General features: G+C 40.9%; 1 pseudogene; it reads left to right on the top strand.

The window, feature by feature from the left end:
- Window positions 1-4,493: 4,493 nt before the first annotated feature.
- On the top strand, window positions 4,494-18,115 carry LOC112933082 (olfactory receptor 1A1-like; annotated as a pseudogene).
- The last annotated feature ends 6,567 nt before the right edge of the window (window positions 18,116-24,682 follow it).

Here is a 24,682-nt window from a genome sequence, read left to right as displayed (position 1 = left end):
CAAGCAAAAATAAAGGGGAAGAAGCAGGGAGAGAAAGACACAAATAAACAAAAAAGAAATGACAAAGGAGAACATAAACTGAAAAAAGAAATTATTTAAAATCACAAGACTACTTAGCTAGAGTCCATGCAAGTAAGTGTGTAATGCTGGGTGAAATGAATAATCTTTGGAGAATACAAGGTACTAAAAGTAATACTGGTAGAGATGGAAAATATAAGCCAATCACAGTCCACAAAGAAAAATAAATGTTATGTTAATCATTTTTCTCTTGGTAAATCTGTGGTAGAAAATATCCTCAAATCACAATAGCTTACAAAAAACAAAGGTTTATTTCCTCATTTATATTGCATGTCAACTGCAAATTGTATGTAGCTCTGATTAGTGCTGCCTCATACATCTTCACTCTGGGATTCAGTCTGAAGAAACAGCCCTTATTTGGGACATGCCATTCTTAAGAGAAAAAAGAAGAGAGCTTATAAAAATGCACAATGGTTCTTACAGCTTTTGCTTGGAACTGGTACACATCGTGTCCACTCAATTTTACTATTAAAACAAGTATCATGGCTAACCAGACATGGGAGGGAAACAACTATAACCTTCCACAGGGAGGGAGTGCAAACGGCATGGCAAATAATGGGAGTGTATATAGTTGACCCTTGAACAACACAAGTTTGAGCTGCATGAACCCACTAACACAGATTTTTTATAGCACAGAACTGTAAATGTCTTTTCCTTATGATTTTTTTCTTTTTTGTTTAAGATTTATTTATTTACTTTGAAAAAGAGAGAGAGAGCAATCAGGGGGAAGAGAAGAGGCAGAGAATCTCAAGCAGACTCCCTGTTGAGCCAGAGCCTCATGCAGGACTTGATCTTATCACCCTGAGACCATGACCTGAGCCTAAAAAAAGAATCAGACACTTAACCAATTTAGCCACCCAGGCACCCCCCCCCCTTATGATTTTCTTTTTCTTTAAGATTTTATTTATTTATTCATGACAGAGAGAGAGAAAGACAGGCAGAGGGAGAAGCAGGCTCCGTGCAGAGAGCCCAACACGGGACTCGATCCCAGGGCTCCAGGATCATGCCCTGGGCTGAAGGCAGCGCTAAACTGCTGGGCCACCGGGCTGCCCCTGATTTTCTTAATAACATTTTCTTTTCTCTAGATTATTTTATTGTAAGAATATAGCATATGATACATATACAAAATATGTGTTGAGTGTTTATGTCGTAAGTAAGATTTTTGGTCAACAGCAGGATGTTATGGTTAAGTTTTGGGGGAATCAAAAGTTATAGAGAACCCAGAAATGGGCCCTCAGCTCTATGGTCAACTAATATTCAACAAAGCAGGAAAGAATATCCACTGAAAAAAGGACAGTCTCTTCAATAAATGGTGCTGGGAAAATTGGACAGTCATGTGCAGAAGAATGAAACTGGACCATTCTCTTATACCAGACACAAAGATAAACTCAAAATGGATGAAAGATCTAAATGTGAGACAAGAATTCATCAAAATCCTAGAGGAGAACACAAGCAATACCCTTACCCTTCTTTGAACTTGGCCACAGCAACTTCTTATAAGATACATCTATGAAGGCAAGGGAAATGAAAGCAAAAATGAGCTATGGGACTTCATCAAGATGAAAAGCTTCTGCACAGCCAAAGAAACAGTCAACAAAACTAAAAGACAACCTACAGAATGATATTTGCAAATGACACCTCAGATAAAGGGCTAGTATCCAAGATCTATAAAGAACTTAATTAAACTCAACACCCAAGAAACAAACAATCCAATCCTGAAATGGGCAAAAGACATGAAGAGAAATCTCACAGAGGAAGACATAGACATGGCCAACATGCACATGAGAAAATGCTCTGCATCACTTGCCATCAGGGAAATACAAATCAAAACCACAATGAGATACCACCTCACACCAGTGAGAATGGGGAAAATTAACAAGGCAGGAAACCACAAATGTTGGAGAGGATGTGGAGAAAGGGGAACCCTCTTGCACTGCTGGTGGGAATGTGAACTGGTGCAGCCACTCTGGAAAACTGTGTGGAGGTTCCTCAAAGAGTTAAAAATAGAGCTACCCTATGACCCAGCAATTGCACTAAGATACAGATGCAGTGAAAGACTGAGACACCTGCACCCCAATGTTTATAGCAGCAATGTCCACAATAGCCAAACTGTGGAAGGAGCCTCGGTGTCCATCAACCGATGAATGGATAAAAAAAGATGTGGTCTCTATATACAATGGAATATTACTCAGCCATCAGAGAAGACTAACACCCACCAGTTGCTTCATTGTGGATGGAACTGGAGGGTATGATGCTGAGTGAAGTAAGTCAATCAGAGAAGAACAATCATATGGTTTCATTCATATGGGAAATATAAAAAAATAGTGAAAGGGACTATAGGGGAAAGGAGAGAAAATGAGTGGGAAAAATTAGAGAGGGTGACAAAGCATGAGAGACTTCTAACTCTGGGAAACGAACAAGGGGTAGTGGAAGGGGAGGCAGGCAGGGAGGTTGGGGTGACTGGGTGATGGGCACTGAGGGGGGCACTAGATGGGATGAGCACTGGGTGTTATATTCTATGTTGGCAAATCAAACTCCAATTAAAAAATATACAAAAAAATAAAAATTTAAAATTTTTTTTAAAAAAGGAGCTCTGCTAAAGACATCCAGTCAGCCAGCAAATAATAGAGAGTGTGAAGTAACTGCGAGGATAATGTCAGCATCTGAGGATTCAGAAAGATGATGTAAAGGAGGCTGGGTAGGAGAAGATATAGATGATAGATTTTCTCCATTCTAGCAAAGACAAACTAGAAACAGAAATAAGGAAAAATTCACAGGAACAACAACAAAATCCCTGAGATACTTAGACCTAAGTGCAACAAATAAAGCATAAGACCTATAGGAAAAAAAACTATAAAATTTGATCGAAGAAAATCAATCAAGATATAAAAAAATGGAAAGACATACCATGTTCTTAGCTGGGAAGAATTTAATAACATAAAAATTCTAATCCTCCCCAAATTGAAATATAAATATAACACAATTCCAATTTAATTACCGAGTCTCAACTTTTACATCTCAGCTCAAATTCTTTACCTCAGAGAATCCTTTCTTGACATTTTTATTTTAAAAACCACTCTCACACCCCATTGTGTGCTCTCCACCATGTTGCTATGCTCATTAACTTCATAGTACTCTTTACATGATAAGATCATGTTGTTTATATGTTTACTTTTTCATCGTCTTTTTCCCCTTCACGAAATTCCTTGTCTGGCTTGTTCATGGCTATGTCTTCCTTGCCTCAAAGAGGGGTGGACGCAGGCTGGAAACTCAATATGCACTTGCCAACTGTTGTGATAGAGGGTCTTGTGGTATGCCACACAGCACAGTGAAGGGATATTTGGTTCACCATTATTGGTAAGGGGGGCTTCCAGGTGGAAGACATCTGAGTTGCGGTAAGAGGAAGCACAGTATCCTCAGGGTATGGGAAGTGGCAGTGTGGGGGCAAGTGGAGGGTGGCATCTGCACCATAGAAGAAGGAGAAAACTATCCTTCATTAAATCATGTTTTGGGATCCCTGGGTGGCTCAGCGGTTGAGCATCTGCTTTTGGCTCAGGGCGTGATCCTGGAGTTCAGGAATCCAGTCCCGCATCAGGCTCCCTGCATGGAGCCTGCTCCTCCCTCTGCCTCTGTCTCTGCCTCCCTCTCTGTGTCTCTCATGAATAAATGAATAAAATCTTAAAAAAAAAAATCATGTTTTGAAGAACATGGTTTAAATGTTCATGGTAATAATATAGGGAAATGCATAATTAATATTAAAGCTGTTTTAAAAACATGTCTGGACTGTACTAAGTGCACAGACTTGCAACTTCACAAGGTAAAATAGGAACCTGATGCAAAGTGGAGTGTGTTGCTCTGTCATGGTGGAGCTCCCCATCATCAGCCCTGAACAGCATCCCCCAGACACCAGTGATAGGATCCCTGAATTAAAGGAAGGATGAAGGGGATCCCTGGGTGGCTCAGCGGTTTAGTGCCTGCCTTCAGCCCAGGGAGTGATCCTGGAGTCCCGGGATTGAGTCCCCCGTCAGGTTCCCTGCATGGAGCCTGCTTCTCCCTCTGCCTGTGTCTCTGCCTCTCTCCCCCTCTCTGTGTGTATTTCATGAATAAATAAATAAGAATCTCTAAAAAAAATAAATAAAGGAAGGATGAACCTGGCACCCTTCACAGCACCTCTAATTCTGATGCTCCTCCCATTAACAAAAGGAAGAGAGGAAGAAAGCAAAGTTACCTTTGAGGAGTTACAGGCCATTGTCTTGAAGGACAGATCCTGTCACTGGGGAGGATCCTGGAAAGCTCAGAGGCTCAGGGCAGGAGAGTGTACAGAGACAGAGCAAGGGAGAGGAGCTGTGTAGAAGGAGCTGTGCTGTCCACGCTGCCACAGGTCCGAGCAAGCAGTAGACAGGAGCAGAGAGGAGATGGTCACCCTGAGAAGCCAAGGAGAGAAGGGCCTGGATCTCCGGCAGGGCAGGGACACCAGGATGCAGCCATCTCTGAGGGCCATATTCCCTTACCTGAGGAGGGCAGGACCCAGCCCAGTGAGTTACGTGGCTGGTCGGCCAGACCCTCACCCTGAGTGAAGAGCATTTCCTACACAGGCAACCTGAGCAAAGCAAGTTCCTGCCACAGCCTCCCTGCTGATGAGGGGACGAAGGTGGTGGAGAGACAATTGAAGGCAAGGAACTTCCATTCAGTGAGTCCTTTTAGCAGCCCTGCCCAGGGAACCTCCTGAATCCCCTGCAGACACAGGCCACAGACTTTGCTAACAGCTGAGCGAGGTGCCCCAAGGTCACACACTAAGTAGCAGAATCTGGATTGCTCTTTATCTTGTGACTCTGCATGTCAGGCTCTGGTCCTGTGCTGTGGAGGAGAGAGGCTGGGGCTGGACAGAGCTGACACTTGGTCTCAAATACCTTCCTACTGGACAACTGGCCCATTTTGATCCAGGGCTCTCCCTGTGATCAGACAGATGCCACCCTGGGCTTCCTGATCCTCCCATCAGTGCCTGCCTGTCCCCAGTGGTCTACCTGTGACTTGTCCATTCAACACCACCATCATCAATCTGGTACTGTCCCTGCTCTATCAGCATCAAATATGGTACTTATCAGCTTCTTGGATACACAGGTTCCCCCTCAACCCCAGCCCCTAGTCCTCATCTCTGGATAACCTCTATTGCTCTTCCTTCTGCCTGGAACACTGTCTCCACCACCACCACCTCCCACCCCTGTTCCTTCATTTAAGTCCTGTGCATCCACAAGGACTCTGCATAAACATCCCTGAGCTCTCTTCAGCTTGCTGGGTGTTCCGATATTAACCTCCACTGCTCATATTTTAACACCACTATAACTTATAACACTTACTTCATTAAATCCAGTCTCACCACCAAAATGAAAGTATCAAGAAGTCAGGGTCACTGTGTCTTCTCATCTGTGCGTAAGATAATGCCTGGCACCAAAGAGATGTTCATAAATACACAATGCCTGGGTGAATGCAGGCACAAACACTGGAACATGTATAATTAAGTTCCTCCATTTTACCTCCAGAAAACTGAGGCCCACGGTCGTGAGGAGAAACAAAAAGGTAGTTTCCCTGAATTCACGTGTAGGTGGGGGGAGGGGTTCTATCCACTGACCTACAGTAAAGACTTCCAGAACCTTGTATTGTCTGCAACTAGGAGCAATGACCAACTATAGGCTTGCCTTGATGTAGAGGAAGAGAGGAGTAGAAATTCTCTATTCCCACCCAAACCTGAGACCACCTAATTCTCAGTCAGACACAGACACCCTTTTTGATGGTGCCCAACTTTCTGAGTCTTCCCATGGGGGCTAGAATTTGAAAACCACAGCTATCCTAAAATATTCACCATGTGGTTTTCTGTGCATGAAAGGAAACACTTCACCTACCAATCCCTATACCCTGCCCAGGGGACTGGCTCTAACCCCACCTGCTGTCCTTGTTTGTGAAGAATTCCTGGAAGCACCAGCCTGCAGGGATCCTCTGTGGTCTGCTCTCCCCCATCATCTATTTTCTGTGCCCCTTATTTGGTGATTTTCATAAACTTCCTTGCATATCTCTTGTCTTCTGGTGGAAAAGTCTTACCATCATCCTTCCTCCCAAAGAGTGCAAATGTCAAGATTCTGTTATACTTCCATTATCACTCAGGTCTTTTCTTCCCTACCTGACTTTGACCCTTTACAGAGATGGCAAGCATGCCTTATTTATCCTCATAGTTCTTACTGCACTTAGGACATGCTTTGTCTGTTTGTCGTTGCTCAATGGGGGCTATACTGTGGCTTGTCCCATTCCAGCTGTAAAGCTTACCTTCCTGCCTGTGTCTGTCTCAGCCTCCATCAGCAATGACCCACTGCCTCTTCTTCCATCTTCTACATCATTGGAAATTAACATGAAAACTCTGACACTGTCACTCTACAGCAGGGTTGCAGGCAGGAGTGTGTTTGGTCATTAACATCAGGATCACTGGTATAATCCTAGGGTTCTCAGCTCTGGACCATAAGGGAACTTGTGCTATTTATTTGTTTCCCAGGTAGCCTCAGTATGAGTGCTTTAGGGATCTTGAGGAAGTTTGAAGCTCAGTAATAGTTCCAGACCCTTTACATCTCCTCAGGACCAGTTTCTGGGAAGGGGGAAAGATGTGGTCCAGCAGTATTGGGATTTCCTCTAAGAAAAGATATTAACTGCCTGTCTCTTGGGCTGAACTAGAGAGCAACCCCATCTATCCAAAAAATCTCCTGACATCTGAAATGACACTCTTTAATTAATTCACAAAAGGCCTCTGCTAAAATTAGGATATGTTGTATGGAGGGAATAGTCCCTTGGGGCAGGAGAAAATATACGAAGCCATGGTCATTATCAGATTTTTTTTCTCAGTTTTTATGAGAAGGTCACTATAAGTTTGGTTGAGGGATGAGAGAGGAACAAATATTGGAACATAATGGAAGACTCTGAGGACTAAGGAGCACCAAGAGTAATGGGTTCCAGAAAACTCGACTCTGGACATCCATGCTGCTCCACCGCAGATCCCCGCTGACCACTGGCTCCTGGATTACCAGCAGTTGCCCTCCCCCAGAAGGTCCAGCACTGGTATCTGATTATGGCTGCTGCACACGTGATCAGAGCCTAGAGTAGCACCCCACCAGCTCCACCCCACCAGCATCCCTGTAGCCAGGGCTTTCCTTGCCCTTCCTCCAGGAAAGAACTGAAAAGGAAAGCTCAATCTTAGAACATGCACAAGGTTGTCTGAGAACTGCTAACCCATGCCACTAAGGAAAACAAATAAATAACTAGAGTATATGTATTTACAGTCTCTTTTTTAATTTAATATGAGGATATATAGTCAAAATACTGTGTCCAAGAATTACTTAGGCTACTTTTCCTGACCCCTTTCAGTGTGGTTATATGATTCATTTCAAATACAGCAGGAGTAGGGTGGAATAATTTTACCAGATTATAAAACACTCCATAGAAGTAGATATAAATAGATATAGATACATATATAGTATTGTCATAGGTATAGATATGAAATAAAAAATAGGATAAAACCAACCCAAATAGAATGTGAACAGAAACAAATAAACCTATTTCAAATGAATAATAGAACCACATAAAAAATAGGAGAAAAGGGATCCCTGGGTGGCGCAGTGGTTTAGCGCCTCCTTTGCCCCAGGGCGCGATCCTGGAGACCCAGGATCAAATCCCACGTCGGGCTCCCGGTGCATGGAGCCTGCTTCTCCCTCTGCCTATGTCTCTGCCTCTCTCTCTCTATGTGTGTGACTATCATAAATAAATAAAAATTTGAAAAAAAGAAGGTTGAAATTATTAAAAAAAAATAGGAGAAAAACTAAGCCAAGTAGCTCTTAAATATAGTATTTTGACTTTGTGCCCTCAGGTTAATGCCATATTTAACCACAAATATTATATTTTATTCTTGTTAATGATTTGTTTTCCACAGTGGAATGAGTTAGCAATTCTGAAACTACTTTATGAATATTCTACAATTGTGGATAATAAGAGCCAAGTTTCTTACTCTTGCAGGAGAGAATTTCAAATATGGAAAGAGGAAGAACTAGAATGAACCCTGTGTACAGGACTGGGATTGGAGGTATGTGCATAAATTTATGGTTCTAAGATGGGTACATAGGCAGATTGACAGATGATAGGTATATTAGACAGATGATAGATGACAGATGAGATGATAGATGATAGATATAGATGGATATACTTTAAATATGTAGAGAGAGAAGTATGTGTATATGTTATGTGTATATACACCTACATGTATTTCTTAGCTCTGTCTACTGAGCAGACCTAGAAGCAATGACATCTCAAGGGCAACAAGCACACTTTTCATTCAGAAATAAGTTTTGAAATATCAAGAAGGACTTTATACCCAAGGTCTAAAGGGGGGGGAGGAAGCAGCTATCAAAGCAGAGAGAGATAGGGAGATGGAGAGATGTGCAAAGACATACAAAGGCAGCTGCTTGGCTGGAGCTGTGACTTTTATGTAAGGATGCAGCAACCACAACTTGGTATTTTTAAGAATAAATTCTCCAACCTCACTCTTTTCCCTGCCTCTAATCTCTGCTGCAGCTCTCCATCAGCTAAGCCCAACCAGAAGGCACAGGATAAGATAGCCCATTGGTAAATTCATACTGGTCAATTCCCAGAGCACAGAGCAGGGTGGAGAAAGAAGAATAATCTGGAGGAGCAAATGGAAGCTGTCCGTCCAGTATACAATTCAATGTCATCTAACGGCCCCTGAGTTTAGCATTAAAGATGTAGGTCCTCCTTGTTAAGAAAAGTGATAGAGGAAGGATGCCTGGGTGGCTAAACGGTTGAGAGTCTGTCTTTGGCTCAGGGAGTAATCCCGGGGTCTGGGGATCGAGTTCCACATCGGGTTCCTTGAGAGGAGCCTGCTTCTCCCTCGGCCTGTGTCTCTGCCTCTCTCTCTCTCTCTCTGTGCCTCTCATGAATAAAATAAAGAAAATCTTTGTTAAAAAGTCATAGAGGAAATAAAAATAAAGGATAGTTGCTCTTTGTAGCTATAGAATGCAGATGAAATTCTGAGCTCTATGTGTAAAGGTGTGGTCCACTTGATGTACTGTGATAAGATGTTAAGCTAAGAACATGCACAGCCTATCTTATTCTCTTTTCTGGTATAAAAGCTTGTGTGAAATTTTTAAGATGTATCTTATTCTGTTGTCATTTAAATATGGAAATGTTCTTGAAAAGAAATATTTTCAAAGATACTTGATTTCAAGGATGATTTTTATATCCTGTGGAATGAAATCTTCAACTCATAAGGGTCTGTCATGCATGTTAAACCAATGGCTTCAATTATTAATTACTGAATTATCTAAATTATGTTTTCAAATTTGTGCCTCTGTTATCTGGAACTGTATTTAGTACCTGCTTCCTTCGACAGTTCTAAGAACCTTGGTATAAAACTCATTTTCCCTTTCCATTTAAAGTTAAAATAGGTATCTGACTCTGGGAGATTTTTTTCTTTTAAACTGAAAATATGAAAATACAAATCTCTTTCTATAATTTCATATAGACCACAGCTGATTTGAGTTGATACAGTTACTTCTACTTTTTTTTTTTTTTTTTTTGTTCTGCTAGGAGATGTATATTTAACAAGACAGGAAGTGACAAATGTTGGAGAGGATGTGGAGAAAGGGGAACCCTCTTGCACTATTGGTGGGAATGTGAACTGGTGCAGCCACTCTGGAAAACTGTGTGGAGTTTCCTCAAAGAGTTAAAAATAGAGCTACCCTGTGACCCAGCAATTGCACTACTGGGTATTTAGTATACAAAGATACAGATGCAGTGAAAATCTGGGACACCTGCACCCCAATGTTTATAGCAGCAATGTTCACAATAGCCACACTGTGGGAGGAGCCTCGATGTCCTTCAACAGATGAATGGCTAAAGAAGATGTGGTCTCTATATGCAATAGAAATGACGAATACCCACCATTTGCTTCAATGTGGATGGAACTGGAGGGTATGATGCTGAGTGAAGTAAGTCAATCCGAGGACAATCATTATATGGTTTCACTCATATGGGGAATGTAAAACATAGTGAAAAGGATCATAGTGGAAAGGAGAGAAAATGAGTGGGAAAAATTAGAGAGGGTGACCAAGCATGAGAGACTCTTAACTCTGGGAAAAGAACAAGGGATAGTGGAAGGGGAGGTGGGAGGGGGTATGGGGTGACTGGGTGACCGGCACTGAGAAGGGCACTTGACGGGATGACACTGGGTGTATACTATATGTTGGCAAATTGAACTTCAATTTTAAAAAAAGTATACAAAAAAAAAGTAGTAGATATTTACACCTTCATTTTTTCGTTTATAAAGTCAAAAACAAAATAATGACTTAACACAAGAATCAGAATATGCTTTATTCCCTGCATTCCTTCCCAGTCTTCAAATACATGGCCTTTGCTAAATTATGCAGATATTTTAAATGCTGGTTATTCACAATAATTAAATTTGTGCTAACAAAATATTATTTTTTAAAAAAGTATTTTCAATATATTCATTTAGTTTTATAACATATTTATGACAGGAATAACCTAACTGGGTATAGAATTAGAATTTTGAGTTGTGAGATATTTGTCTTAAAACTCTGATAATACTTCATATTTTATGCCATCAGTGTGCTGTAGGGAGAAGTCTGAAGCAAGTTTGAACCTCCTTTTTTTTTTTTTTTTTTGAGATTTTATTTATTTACTCATGAGATAGGCAGAGACATAAGCAGAGGGAGAAGCAAGGTCCCTGCAGGGAGCTTGATGCTAGACTCAATCCAAGACCCCAGGATCGCACTCTGAGCCAAAGGCAGATGCACCCACCTCAGTGGCAACAACTGAGCCACCCAGGAACCTGCAAGTTTGAACTTCTATCTCTTTTTAAGAAATCTGTTATTTCCTGGCACTGAAATTTTTATTTAAAAAATGTTATTCCTATCAAAAAATATTACCAGGATACATCTAGGGATATTGTCATTAATATTCTCCAGATTGTGGTTAGAATTTCACTTTGGGTTCTCTACAATATTACATTTTACGCAACTTTAAGTGTTACTTTTGTCCTATTTGTTCTGGGTTTTCCCCCTCTGGAGCAACTATTAATTCTTAAATCAGAATTCTACATTCTTTCCAACACCGAAGATTTCTCTTCTCATTTATTGCTTTAAACTCCTTCTTTTTTAATTTTAAGTATTTATTTTAATTCCAGCTAATTTACACTGTTGTTTTAAATTCTTTTTTTTAATCTTCATTGGAAGGACTTCTGAAGTCTGTCCTTCACATTACTTATTTTTTTTCTGATGTCATCTCTGCCTAAAAAGTCAATTAAAATCTTATTTTCATTCTTAATCATTTCTTTCTGCTGTTTCCCTATGAGTTTCATTTTCATCTACATTTGTTTCTGATTTATGCTATATTTTTTCATGTCTTAACATTAAAAAAATAACATAAAAATTTTTGTTTCCTTTCTTATACTGTTTGCAGGTATAAGTTTTTCTTACAGTATATAAGTTATTGCTCTTTCTCTTATTCTGCAAATACATTTCATAAATTATTCCTTTAAAAAATGTTTAAATGATAAGGGATTTACTCAAGCCTGGATCTGCCAACAGACAACTCAATTTAGCAACTCTCACCATCCAGAAGTTTTTCTCTTTGTGGGGAGGAGATGATCAAAGATTCTTTTGTAAGTTAATGAAAGCTGTAGTCACTGTCCACAGATAATATTTGCATATATTTTAGTATTAAATATAATTTTCTTCATAGTTCTCTCCAATAACATTGCACAATTCCTTGCCTCTAATGGGCTCCTAGTAATCAAAATATGGAAGCAGCAAGAGAATCTGTAAAGGAAGTCAACATCAAAATGTGATTACTAGAAGAAATGTTATCATGACATGTCACAGTATCCAAGTCTGGGGATCCCAAGTCCTGGACATCGGAACAGGATTTGAGCACAGGGCAGTAACATTATCATTGAATGATGTGACTCGAAACATGGCTAGAGCAAAGTGTGGTGGAACAATGTTGTATTAACATCTGTGGTAGATGTACCCAGTCTCATGGAAGATTTTTGAGAGGTGTCCAACAACTACAGGAGTAGATCAGGAGTTAATAATAATAACAAATAAAATACACAGTTAACTCTGACTGGGCCTCTTATTTAATTAAGTACTATCCACTAGGCTCTCCTAAGGACACTTATTAATTCATTTGAAACTCATAAAAACTTTATGAGTGTATTAGTAGTATTGTAGGGAAGTATTAGCAGTAGTAGTGCTCCTATTTTAAATGTGAGAAGGTATGTTAAATAACTATCTGAGGTCAGTTACAGCCAGTTAGAGACAGATGCTGGATGGATACCTAGCCAGAGCTCAGTCTTCACCACAGCCCTCTAAGAAAGGAAAGGACCTCTCTGCCACAGAGGGTGCTAAGTCATAAGATAATTATCATAAATCAGACATGTTATAATGGTGACACACCTATGAAGCAGACTAGATAAACATCTAAGTCCCATCCATCTCTGTGAATGCCATCAGCATGCTAGATACAGAAAATACAGCACCTACAAAAACTCTCCCCAAGTCAAATCCTAGAGGAGAAATGAAGTAAACTCTTTTTCTTTGCACACTTAACACCACAAAGCTTTCAGAGTAGCCTGGAAGAATGACTAGCTATAGCATAGTCCTTGTATCTTGAGGGTGGTTCCAAGTTTGTGTTGAACTGCAGAATGGCCCACATTTCAACAAAGAGGCTAGAATAAGTCAATCCAGGGCTTGGGCCATAGAGACACACTGCCTGATACCATCTTACTTATCCTTCCTCTAGAAGAGAACTGTGGGTAAGATTACACTTAAGGGCCACTGTGCCCTCTCAGAAGATAAGTATAGGAGTATGTCAACAGGTTTCAACAATAATTTGGATTTGGACTTGAATGAATAACTTGAGGAGTCATTTTTCAAAACATTATAACCTGGTGAATATTCACAACTTTCTTTTTTAAATATTTTATTTATTTATTCATGAGAGACACAGAGAGAGGCAGAGACATAGGCAGAGGGAGAAGTAGGCTCCATGCAGGGAGCCCAATCTGGGGATCCCAGGATCATGCCCTGAGCCAAAGGCAAGCACTCAACCACTGAGCCACCCAGGTGTCCCAATATTCATAATTTTCTTGATGCTATAACATACCCTTCCTCCTTGAAGAGGAAACTGGAGTCTTCACCTTCATGCTTCATCCAGGACAGCTCCTGCTACCCCTCTGTCTACACATGGGAAGCTAGTGGCTCCTCTTTACAAGACATCCCAGTCCCTCTCCACCCCAGGAACAGAAGATTCACTACCCAGCATACCTGCCCCCCAAAATGAGTGCTAACAAACATTAGATGCTGGCTGTAAACTCCCCATTTGTGGAAGAGGAGTGAAGTCCCCAAGCTCAGGATCCTTTTTAACAGTATTTGAGCTGTCTCCTCAGTGGAGAGCCCAACTCCTGTGGATGTTGAAGTCTTTATAACAGTGATATCAAAGGATACAGAGCACTACCTGTGTTATCTCCTTCAATTCTCACAAAACCCCCAGAGGTAAGGAGAATTATTTTGTCATTTTATCAGATGAAAAAATGGTGAATTGAATTACCTAAAGTTACACAGAGGTAGGAGCAAAACAAGAGCTCACACCTTGGCTCCAGAATTAGACTCTTAAGATTTTGTAGCCAAATGGGAGAAAGTTGGGGGGCAGTGGTGAGAATCCCTCCCCTTCTAACTGTGGCTACCTATGGGTTCTTGTCCATAAAAACAAGAACAAGAAGAAGTGTTTCCATTGGTTTTCTCAGGTCTGAGCCTTTTCTGACTCCTGAAGGAGTGTGTGTGTGTGTGTGTGTGTGTGTGTGTGTGTGTGTACGCACGTGTGTGGACCTGCAGGAGCCCATTGTTTCATAGGGGAGGTACAAAGCCACATTCAAGGGTGTACTCCCTTGAATTCAAGGGTGTTGGCTTGAGGCCCCTTAGTGCTAAGTCATTAGATAATTATCATTAATCAGACCTGTTATTAAAATTATGAAAATTATGTTACTTCGTTATCAAAACACTCATGATATGAACTATCAGGGACACTGAAAGCATTCAGAGGACTTTTGTTGGCCTTGTCTGCTGCCATTGATGCCAAGGGGGAAGCACTTTGTCTCCTGTATCCTGACTGTTCTCAGCACCCTCAAATGCTGGAGTTCTCAGGGCACAAACACTTCCCAAGAAGAGCAATTAGTGGCCAGTATTGCCCTGGAACTGGATGTCTTTCCAGGGAACTTGAGGCTGTCACTGCCTCTGACATTCACGTTGGTACATGTCCTACTCCTCCTCTGGGGAGGATAAGATTCTGTCTGCCACCTCTTCCTCCTGGGCTTTGCTAGAATCATCTCTCCCCATTATCACCTCCAACATCTTGCTCTGTGCTTCTACATCTTCAGTTCATGACTGCTCGGCGCCCTCTATTTGGGTTCTCTGTTTCTTTAGTTCCTGCCATGATTATACCTTCTCATTCTTTTCTGGTGCAGTTTTTCTTACATTCCTTCATTTCCTTTATCTCCTTGTGGTTGTCTCTGTACCAGATTGTCACTCCAAAATGTTGCCCTATTGATCGCTTTATTTATATGTCCAGAAATCTATATTTACATTAAACAAAAGATGCATATGCCTATTATCACAAAGAGTTAGTGCAACCTACCCCCACTATACTGATCCTACCTCCCAGTGAATATAGAACGAAGTGTTTGCATTGGTTCAAAATCCTCCACATATGAACCCAAGCATCTTTTCCAGACTGATTTTCCTGCTTTAATCTGATGCTCCTAATAAAGATATATAATTCATTTGCCCTGAAGTATTCATCAAATGTATAAGTACTTTGTCTTTGAAATGTGCTCCATTTTCTTTGTAGCAAAATGTGTTCTACTGCTCAATTCAAAATAGGGCAAGGCTTCCAGCATATTGTGCAGAAGGCTCAAACTAAATTTTCCCTATATGGCTCTGTGGCACTTTTCTTGTATAAGGGGCAATGATTCTCCAGACCCCAGACTTTGAACCTCATTGCTGGCTGAATCCCCAAGGAGCCACCATCTCAGGCTTTTAACTCCTGCTCTTTTTTTTGTTTGTTTCTCATGCCTACATACTATCATTTCTTTCTCTTAGGTTTATACAAGAAATTTTAAAAACTTTTATAATTTATCTAGATTTCTAGGTGTTTAAATTGGAATGAGACCTGCTGACATCACTAAACCTGCCATTATGCCAAGAGCTCCAACTCAAAATATGATACTTCCTTACCATATAAGGTAACCATAGTCTCTGAGCCCTCCAGAGTTGATAGAATCTTCTTAACAATGAGATATTATGATTTCATGTGAACACATGGAAAACCATTTCAAGAGACAAAACCATATCCAGGTGCAGAGCTGGAAAAAGCACAGAATACTGGGGGGAATGATAATTTTACTTGCATCCTCTGTGCCTAACATACAGTTCCCATGTACACTATAGGAGACACTGAGAAATGGTAAATGAATTAATTATAGGTTCAATTAATTAGAAATATTAGTGAATTACTTAGAATTTCTTGGACAACAGTGGCAAATACTGCAAAATGTGTAATGGTTTAAAAAGAATAAAAGTTTGTTACTCTCCTACATCCCCGGTATTAGCATGTCTTCTTGGTGGATGGGGGCTCTCCTACATGTTGAAAACTTGGGACACAGACTCATTCCATTATGTGACTCCACCATCCCATTTAGCTTCCTGTTCATTTGCATCCAGCTGTCAATAGTGTAAAAAGAACGTGGAGGAAGACCAGAATTGGAGCACATGAGTAGATTGCTTAAATCTCAGTCATATGCCCACATATCAATGTAGAATTTGGGAAATGTAGTCAAACTAAGTGTCCAGGAAGAAGAGAATAACTTAGATTTGGGTGAGCAGCTTAGTAGTCTCTACCACCATTGATATGCCTTAAGATGGATCAAAGAAGAGGGAATCAATTATAAGATTATAAGATTAAAAATCATTATAAGATTTCATGCGGAAAATAATGGCGGTCAAACTAAAGCACTGAGACAGTAAGTAGAAAAGCATTGTACAAAATATTTTAAATGAAGAATCAATAGGATCAAATGCAGAGGTGAGGGATAACTTGGTAAAAGTCATAGTGCCAAGTAGCATCCCCTATGTGGGAAACCCATGAAATAACTTTTCACATAATTCAAGAATTATAAGCTGCAAACTTATTGGTACATAAAATGAATAATATTCCACAATTATCTTACAAGGGATAAAGTAGACAAGAGAGATTCTTCTGTTAAAAGAGCTTGCAATCTACTTAGATTAAATATACAGACTTGGCTCAGACAGGTTGACAAGATGAGTGGATGTGGAATTATGTAAAATCAAGCCTACAAATACAGAACTAAGATTCCCCTAAGCAGTAGCTGAAGCCACGATGGAGTTGGATGAGTCACCAAAGGGGAAGAAAAAGGTAAGAGAAAGTTGAAGAGAAAAAAACACTGTGATTACATATGTTAAAGGGTTTGGAATAGAGAGAAAACCTATCAAAGGTGAATGTCTACTTTAAAAATGGATATGAGCTATATGTTGGCAAATTGAACTCCAATTAAAAAATATGTAAAAATATATATATATAAATAAAATAGTCATGTGTGACTAAATGGATGCATAAACCGTGTTTTCACATATTTGTGATTTCCAAAAAGCCTAACACAATTTCTAGCACATAGAACATTAACTTTATCTGTTAAATTATTAAACCTTAGGTGTATGGTTGATGATGCTGGGCTTGAGTAGATGAGAACCTCTGATTCAAGATTACTCACTTTGTAGACGTGAGTGTCCAGGGCTAATCCCTGTCCAACAGGGATTTACCCCTGCTACTTATTGGCTATCTAGGAACTGAATAAGCCCCACGTGTAGACACCACAACCACAGCAGTCAGATGTGGTGGTTTAGAAAGATCATTATACAGAGTAACTTTACTAATAATTCTGGATTTCTCTCTCCTTTCTGTTGAAGGATCCATGGGAGGAGACAATGAGTCCTTTCCATCCTCCTGGGAGTTAGTGGACACTAAAAATAGTAAGACTTCTTCTTCATCCTCTTCCTCTTCATTTACCCCATCACATTGATTGGAAAACTGCTCATCATCTTGGCCATTCGCTCTGACATTCGCCTTCACAACCCTATGTATTTTTTCCTTGCCAATCTCTCCTTTGTTGACATCCTCTTCTCTTCTATAACCATCCCTAAAATGTTAGCCAACCATGTCTTAGGGAGCAAAGCCATCTGCTTTGGGGGATGCCTAACACAGATGTGTTTCATGTTAGCCTTGGGTTTCACAGATAGTTATATCCTGGCTTCAATGGCTTATGATCATGCGGTGGCCATCAGTCGTCCTCTTCATTATATAATAATTATGAGCCTATGGACTCGTGTCCTCCTAGTTGTTGGGTCTTGGGTAGTTGAAAATGCCAATGCCCTCCCCCACACTCTGCTCACAGCTAGTCTGCCCTTCTGTGACAACCAGGAAGTAGCCAACTTCTACTGTGACATTGTCTCTTGACTCAAGCTATCCTGTTCTGACACCCACTTAAATGTGAGGATGATATACCTAGGGGTTGGTGTTTTTTCTGTGCTATTACTATGTATCATCATCTCCTAAGTCTGAGTCTTTTCCACAGACTTGCAGGTTCCATCCAGGAAGGGGGTGTTCAAGGCCTTCTCTACCTGTGGTTTCCACCTCACAATTGTTTCCCTGTATTATGGGACAGTTATGAGCATGTATTTCTACCTTCTGACTAGTTATGGCCTAGAAGATGCAGTGATAACTGTGATGTGCATCACAGTGCCCCCAATGTTAAATCCTTTCATTTATAGTCTGAGAAACCGACATGAAGGCTGCCCTGGGGAAATTCTGCAGCAAAAGACTCTCCTTATAACCAAGGTGAGGTCATATTGGAGAATCAACTGGATTCATCAATTAGGATGCACTTGAAAATCCAGCCCCAATGTCCTCCCCCTTCAAGGAGCAACCTTTGTTCTTTCCAGCCACTGAATTCCCCTTCTCAGAAACCTTGTAACAGTTTCATAAGACGTCCTATTAGGATTGTCAATATGTAAATGTTATTATTCCTTTCACAGCAAAGGAATATTGGGATCATGTCCCAACTGTGCTACTGACTAGCACTTAACTTCCATAACTATAGAATAAAAGTAAGAATGTCTTCCTTGTCTGTCATAAGGTGTGAATCATACTTTGAAAGCCGTAAGGCCCTATTCAAATGTCATTTTCTTGGACTACTACATTTCATCATTTCCACTTTGCTTGCAAACTTTGAGGGTGAGACCTGTCTTAACACATCATTCTATTTCTCCCAAAGTTGGTCATTAAGGTACAACCTGCTTCTCCCTCTGTCTGTGTCTCTGCCTTTCTCTGTGTCTCTCATGAATAAATAAATAAAATCTTTAAAAATAAGTAAATAAAATAAAACCATGAGTTGGACACTTAATCTACTGAGCCACCCAAATGTCCCTCAGAAAGTTACTTTCCAATCATTTAAGAAAGAGAAATCATATCCATTATTTTTAAATGTTTTTATTTGAGTATAGTTGATATGTTACATAGTTTCAAGTGTGCAACCCAGTGATTTGACAAGTTAATACATTACACTATGCATAAGTGTAATGTATAGTGTAAGTGTAGCTATTATCTGTTGCCAGAGAATGCTATTATTACAATACCACTGACTATATTCCTTATGCTGTACATTTTATTCCTATGACTTATTTATTCCATAACTGGAAGCTTGTATTTCCTACTCCTCTTCAACCCATTATGCCCACCCCATTGATATACAAATGGATATGGAACATGTAATACACACACACAAACACACACATACACGTGCGCGCACACACACACACACACACACACACACACCTGGAATATTAGACAGTCATTAAAAAGAATGAGATCACACCATTTGCAGCAACATGGTGGACCTAGAAATGCATTATGGTAAATGAAATAAGTCAAACTGAAAAAGACAAAAACCATATGATTTTACTCATTTGTAGAATCTAAAAAAAATCAAGTGATATTACTCAGCCACTAGAAATGACAAATACCCACCATTTGCTTCGATGTGGATGGACCCGGAGGGGATTATGCTGAGTGAAATAAGTCAATCAGAAAAGGACAAACATTATAGGGTCTCATTCATTATGGGGAATATAAAAATTAGTGAAAGGGAATAAAGGGAAAGGAGAGAAAAATGAGTGAAAATATGAGAGACTCCATAACATGGACAAAACATGAGGGTGACAAAACACGAGAGACTCCTAACTCTGAGAAATGAACAAGGGGTAGTGGAAGGGGAGGCGGGTAGGGGGATGGGTGATGGGCACTGAGGGGGGCAGTTGACAGGATGAGCACTGGGTGTTATGCTATATGTTGGCAAATTGAACTCCAATAACCACCCCCCCCAAAAAAAAAACCCCTCAAATATCAGCAGAAAAAAAAATCAAGTGAATAAACAAATATACTCTTTTTTTTTTCAATACAAATGACTTAAAACAAAGAATCTAATGCATTTGGTAATAATGAGTGTATTCTGAAAGTGACTACAGGGGAAAAGGAGGGATGCTGGTGTAACCCCAAAGTTATTACCCTGCAGGAAGAACTTACTTCCACTAAAACTGAAGGATCTAAATGGAAACAGTGTTGCTACCAGAACTGGGAGTTCAGAGAGGGATGACTTCATATCTGATGCTCAGATCTTTGAAAAGAGCTGCAAAACTGTTGCCCCTTGATCTGCACCTGCTGAAGTGACCCCACTTTGTTCCTGAAACATCTGAGTCCTCAATTGTACTTCCTCTCTTGGGGGAGCAAGAGGGCTGTTTATATAGTTTCTATTCTCTTTCTGTTCATGGAAATGCTAATGCATCCCAAACATAGCTATAGGCATGGTCCTTCTGGCACCTCATTATGTAGTATCAACACGCTGTCCTTCTAATTGGAATCAATCACTTCAGCTAGTAGAGAAATCCTTTATTTTATGAAAGGCCCATAAAGTGTTGCTACAATTTGGCTAACCTTTTCATAATAATATAAACTAAAATATGTAAATCCTGAAAGATAATTATTAATCACCTTTTCATAAAGTTGTGAACAACTGAAGAGCCAAAAACCCACTTTGTGACAATAGACATAGATGTAATAAAAATGCATTAGAGGGTGCCTGGGTGGATCAGTGAGTTAAGCATCTCCCTTCCCCTCAGGTCATGATCCCAAGGTCCTGGGATTGAGTCCTGCATTTGGCTCCCAGGTCAGTGGGGACTCTGCTTCTCCCTCTGCCTCTGCATCCCCCCTTGTTGGTGCATTCTCTCTTTCTCAAATAAATAAATAAATAAATAAAATATTTTAAAAAATGCATTAAAAACAAAAGCATGAGAAAAAGGAGTATAGGATTCAGAATGGAGGATATTTAAGAGGAAAGACTCAAGGGAATGGAATGGGGTAGCAACCGATAGATATTATTACCAAAGTGCAACTTTCATGTTGGGTGACAGACTGACACATGTTTACAATATTTCCTGTAACAAATAAATAAATAGATAGATGATGGATAGACAGATAGATGTAGATATATTAAAAAGAAGAAGAAGAAGAAGAAAGAAAGAAGAAGGAAGAAGAAAAGAAGAAGAAGAAGAAGAAGAAGAAGAAGAAGAAGAAGAAGAAGAAGAAGAAGAAGAAGAAAAGAGCTGCATGAAGCAATGAGGGGAGCTTCTTTCTAATCGTAAGGGAGTCACGGGGAGTGGGAAGACCATGAGTTTAATTGAGAACCTCAGAGCAGTCTAGGAAGAGACAGTGAAAATATAGACAAAGAATTTAGATGCAAAAATAAAACAAAATAAAATAAAAAATAATCTAGGCAAGATGGTGGAAGAGTAGGGTCCCCAAATCACCTGTCCCCAACAAATTACCTAGATAACCTTCAAATCATCCTGAAAATCTACGAATTCGGCCTGAGATTTAAAGAGAGACCAGCTGGAACGCTACAGTGAGAAGAGTTCGCGCTTCTCTCAAGGTAAGAAGACGGGGAAAAAAAGAAATAAAGAAACAAAAGGTATCCAAGGGGGAAGGACCCGCGAGGAGCCAAGCTAAGGCCGGGGGGAGGGTCCCCAGGACAGGAGAGCCCCGTCCCGGAGAAGCAGGAGCTGCACCACCTTCCCTGCGGAAAGGGGCTCGCAGGGAGTTAAGAAGGACCCAGGAGGGCGGGGATGCCCTCGGGCTCCCTGGGACACTAACAGACACCTGCGCCCGGGAGAGCGCGCCGAGCTCCCTAAGGGCTGCCGCACGCACGATGGGACCCGGAGCAGCTCGGAGGGGCTCGGGGGAGGCTCCGCGGAGGGGCCTGCGGGGTGGGTACGCGAATCCAACAGCGCAGGCCCCGGAGCACAGGGCGCGGGACACAGCCCAGGATCCGGCCTCCCCCGGGACAGGCAGAGGACGCGAGGGCCCAGGACAGCAAGGACGCTCCTGGCCCGAGCTGAGCAGATCAGCGGCCCCGCCCCGGAGCCTCCAGGCCCTGCAGACGGAGAGCCCCGGAGTTACTGCGGGGGCTAAAACCAGGTTTCCAGAGCTGCCGTAGCCACTGTGGCTGTTCCTCCTGGGGCCTCACGGGGTAAACAACCCCCACTGAGCCCTGCACCAGGCAGGGGGCAGAGCAGCCCCCCAAGTGCTAACACCTGAAAATCAGCACAGCAGGCCCCTCCCCCAGAAGACCAGCTACACGGACCAGTCCCAGGGGAAGTCAAGGGACTTAAAGTATACAGAATCAGAAGATACTCCCCCGTGTTTTTTGTTTTGTTTTGTTTTGTGTTTTTTTTCTTTCTTTTTGATTTCTTTCTTTTTTTTTTTTTTTTTATCATAGTCACAGAGAGAGAGAGAGAGAGGCAGAGACACAGGCAGAGGGAGAAGCAGGCTCCATGCACCGGGAGCCCGATGTGGGATTCGATCCTGGGTCTCCAGGATCACGCCCTGGGCCAAAGGCAGGCGCCAAACCGCTGCGCCACCCAGGGATCCCTCTTTTTTATTTCTGATTGCTTCCCCCCACCCCTTTTTTTCACGTTTCTTTCTTTTTCGTTCTCTTTTTCTTCTCTTTTTTCCCTCTTTCTCTTTTTTCTCTTTCTCTTTTCTTTCCTTCTCTCTCTCTCTTTTTCTCCTTTTCCCAATACAACTTGTTTTTGGCGACTCTGCACTGAGCAAAATGACTAGAAGGAAAACCTCACCTCAAAAGAAAGAATCAGAAACAGTCCTCTCTCCCACAGAGTTACAAAATCTGGATTACAATTCAATGTCAGAAAGCCAATTCAGAAGCACTACTATACAGCGACTGGTGGCTCTAGAAAAAAGCATAAAGGACTCAAGAGACTTCATGACTGTAGAATTTAGATCTAATCTGGCAGAAATTAAAAATCAATTGAATGAGATGCAATCCAAACTAGAAGTCCTAACGACGAGGGTTAACGAGGTGGAAGAACGAGTGAATGACATAGAAGACAAGTTGATGGCAAAGAGGGAAACTGAGGAAAAAAGAGACAGACAATTAAAAGACCATGAAGACAGATTAAGGGAAATAAACGACAGCCTGAGGAAGAAAAACCTACGTTTAATTGGGGTGCCCGAGGGCGCCGAAAGGGACAGAGGACCAGAATATGTATTTGAACAAATCCTAGCTGAAAACTTTCCGAATCTGGGAAGGGAAACAGGCATTCAGATCCAGAAAATAGAGAGATTCCCCCCCTAAAATCAATAAAAACCGTTCAACACCTCGACATTTAATAGTGAAGCTTGCAAATTCCAAAGATAAGGAGATCCTTAAAGCAGCAAGAGACAAAAAGTCCCTGACTTTTATGGGGAGGAGTATTAGGGTAACAGCAGACCTCTCCACAGAGACCTGGCAGGCCAGAAAGGGCTGGCACGATATATTCAGGGTCCTAAATGAGAAGAACATGCAACCAAGAATACTTTATCCAGCAAGGCTCTCATTCAAAATGGAAGGAGAGATAAAGAGCTTCCAAGACAGGCAGGAACTGAAAGAATATGTGACCTCCAAACCAGCTCTGCAAGAAATTTTAAGGGGGACTCTTAAAATTCCCCTTTAAGAAGAAGTTCAGTGGAACAATCCACAAAAACAAGGACTGAATAGATATCATGATGACACTAAACTCATATCTGTCAATAGTAACTCTGAACGTGAACGGGCTTAATGACCGCATCAAAAGGCGCAGGGTTTCAGACTGATAAAAAAGCAGGACCTATCTATTTGCTTTCTACAAGAGACTCATTTTAGACAGAAGGACACCTACAACCTGAAAATAAAAGGTTGGAGAACCATTTACCATTCAAATGGTCCTCAAAAGAAAGCAGGGGTAGCCATCCTCATATCAGATAAACTAAAATTTACCCCGAAGACTATAGTGAGAGATGAAGAGGGACACTATATCATATTTAAAGGATCTATCCAACAAGAGGACTTAGCAATCCTCAACATATATGCCCCGAATGTGGGAGCTGCCAAATATTTAAACCAATTAATAACCGAAGTTAAGACATACTTAGATAATAATACACCTATACTTGGTGACTTCAATCTAGCTCTTTCTACCCTCGATAGGGCTTCTAAGCACAACATCTCCAAAGAAACGAGAGCTTTAAATGATACACTGGACCAGATGGATTTCACAGATATCTACAGAACTTTACATCCAAACTCAACTGAATACACATTCTTCTCAAGTGCACATGGAACTTTCTCCAGAATAGAGCACATACTGGGTCACAAATCGGGTCTGAACCAATACCAAAAGATTGGGATAGTCCCCTGCATATTCTCAGACCATAATGCCTTGAAATTAGAACTAAATCACAAGAAGAAGTTTGGAAGGACTTCAAACACGTGGAGGTTAAGGACCATCCTGCTAAAAGATGAAAGGGTCAACCAGGAAATTAAGGAAGAATTAAAAAGATTCATGGAAACTAATGAGAATGAAGATACAACCGTTCAAAATCTTTGGGATGCAGCAAAAGTAGTCCTGAGGGGGAAATACATCGCAATACAAGCATCCATTCAAAAACTGGAAAGAACTCAAATACAAAAGCTCACCTTACACATAAAGGAGCTAGAGAAAAAACAGCAAATGGACCCCACGCCCAGCAGAAGAAGAGAGTTAATTAAAATTCGAGCAGAACTCAATGAAATCGAGACCAGAAGAACTGTGGAACAGATCAACAGAACCAGGAGTTGGTTCTTTGAAAGAATTAATAAGATAGATAAACCATTAGCCAACCTTATTAAAAAGAAGAGGGAGAAGACTCAAATTAATAAAATCATGAATGAGAAAGGAGAGATCACTACCAACACCAAGGAAATACAAACGATTTTAAAAACATATTATGAACAGCTGTACGCCAATAAATTAGGAAATCTAGAAGAAATGGA

The sequence above is a fragment of the Vulpes vulpes genome, chromosome 2, assembly GCF_048418805.1.
Source record: "Vulpes vulpes isolate BD-2025 chromosome 2, VulVul3, whole genome shotgun sequence".
NCBI lineage: Eukaryota > Metazoa > Chordata > Mammalia > Carnivora > Canidae > Vulpes > Vulpes vulpes.
The sequence above is the reverse complement of the archived record's forward strand: the minus strand, read 5'-3'. Positions and strand labels throughout refer to the sequence as shown.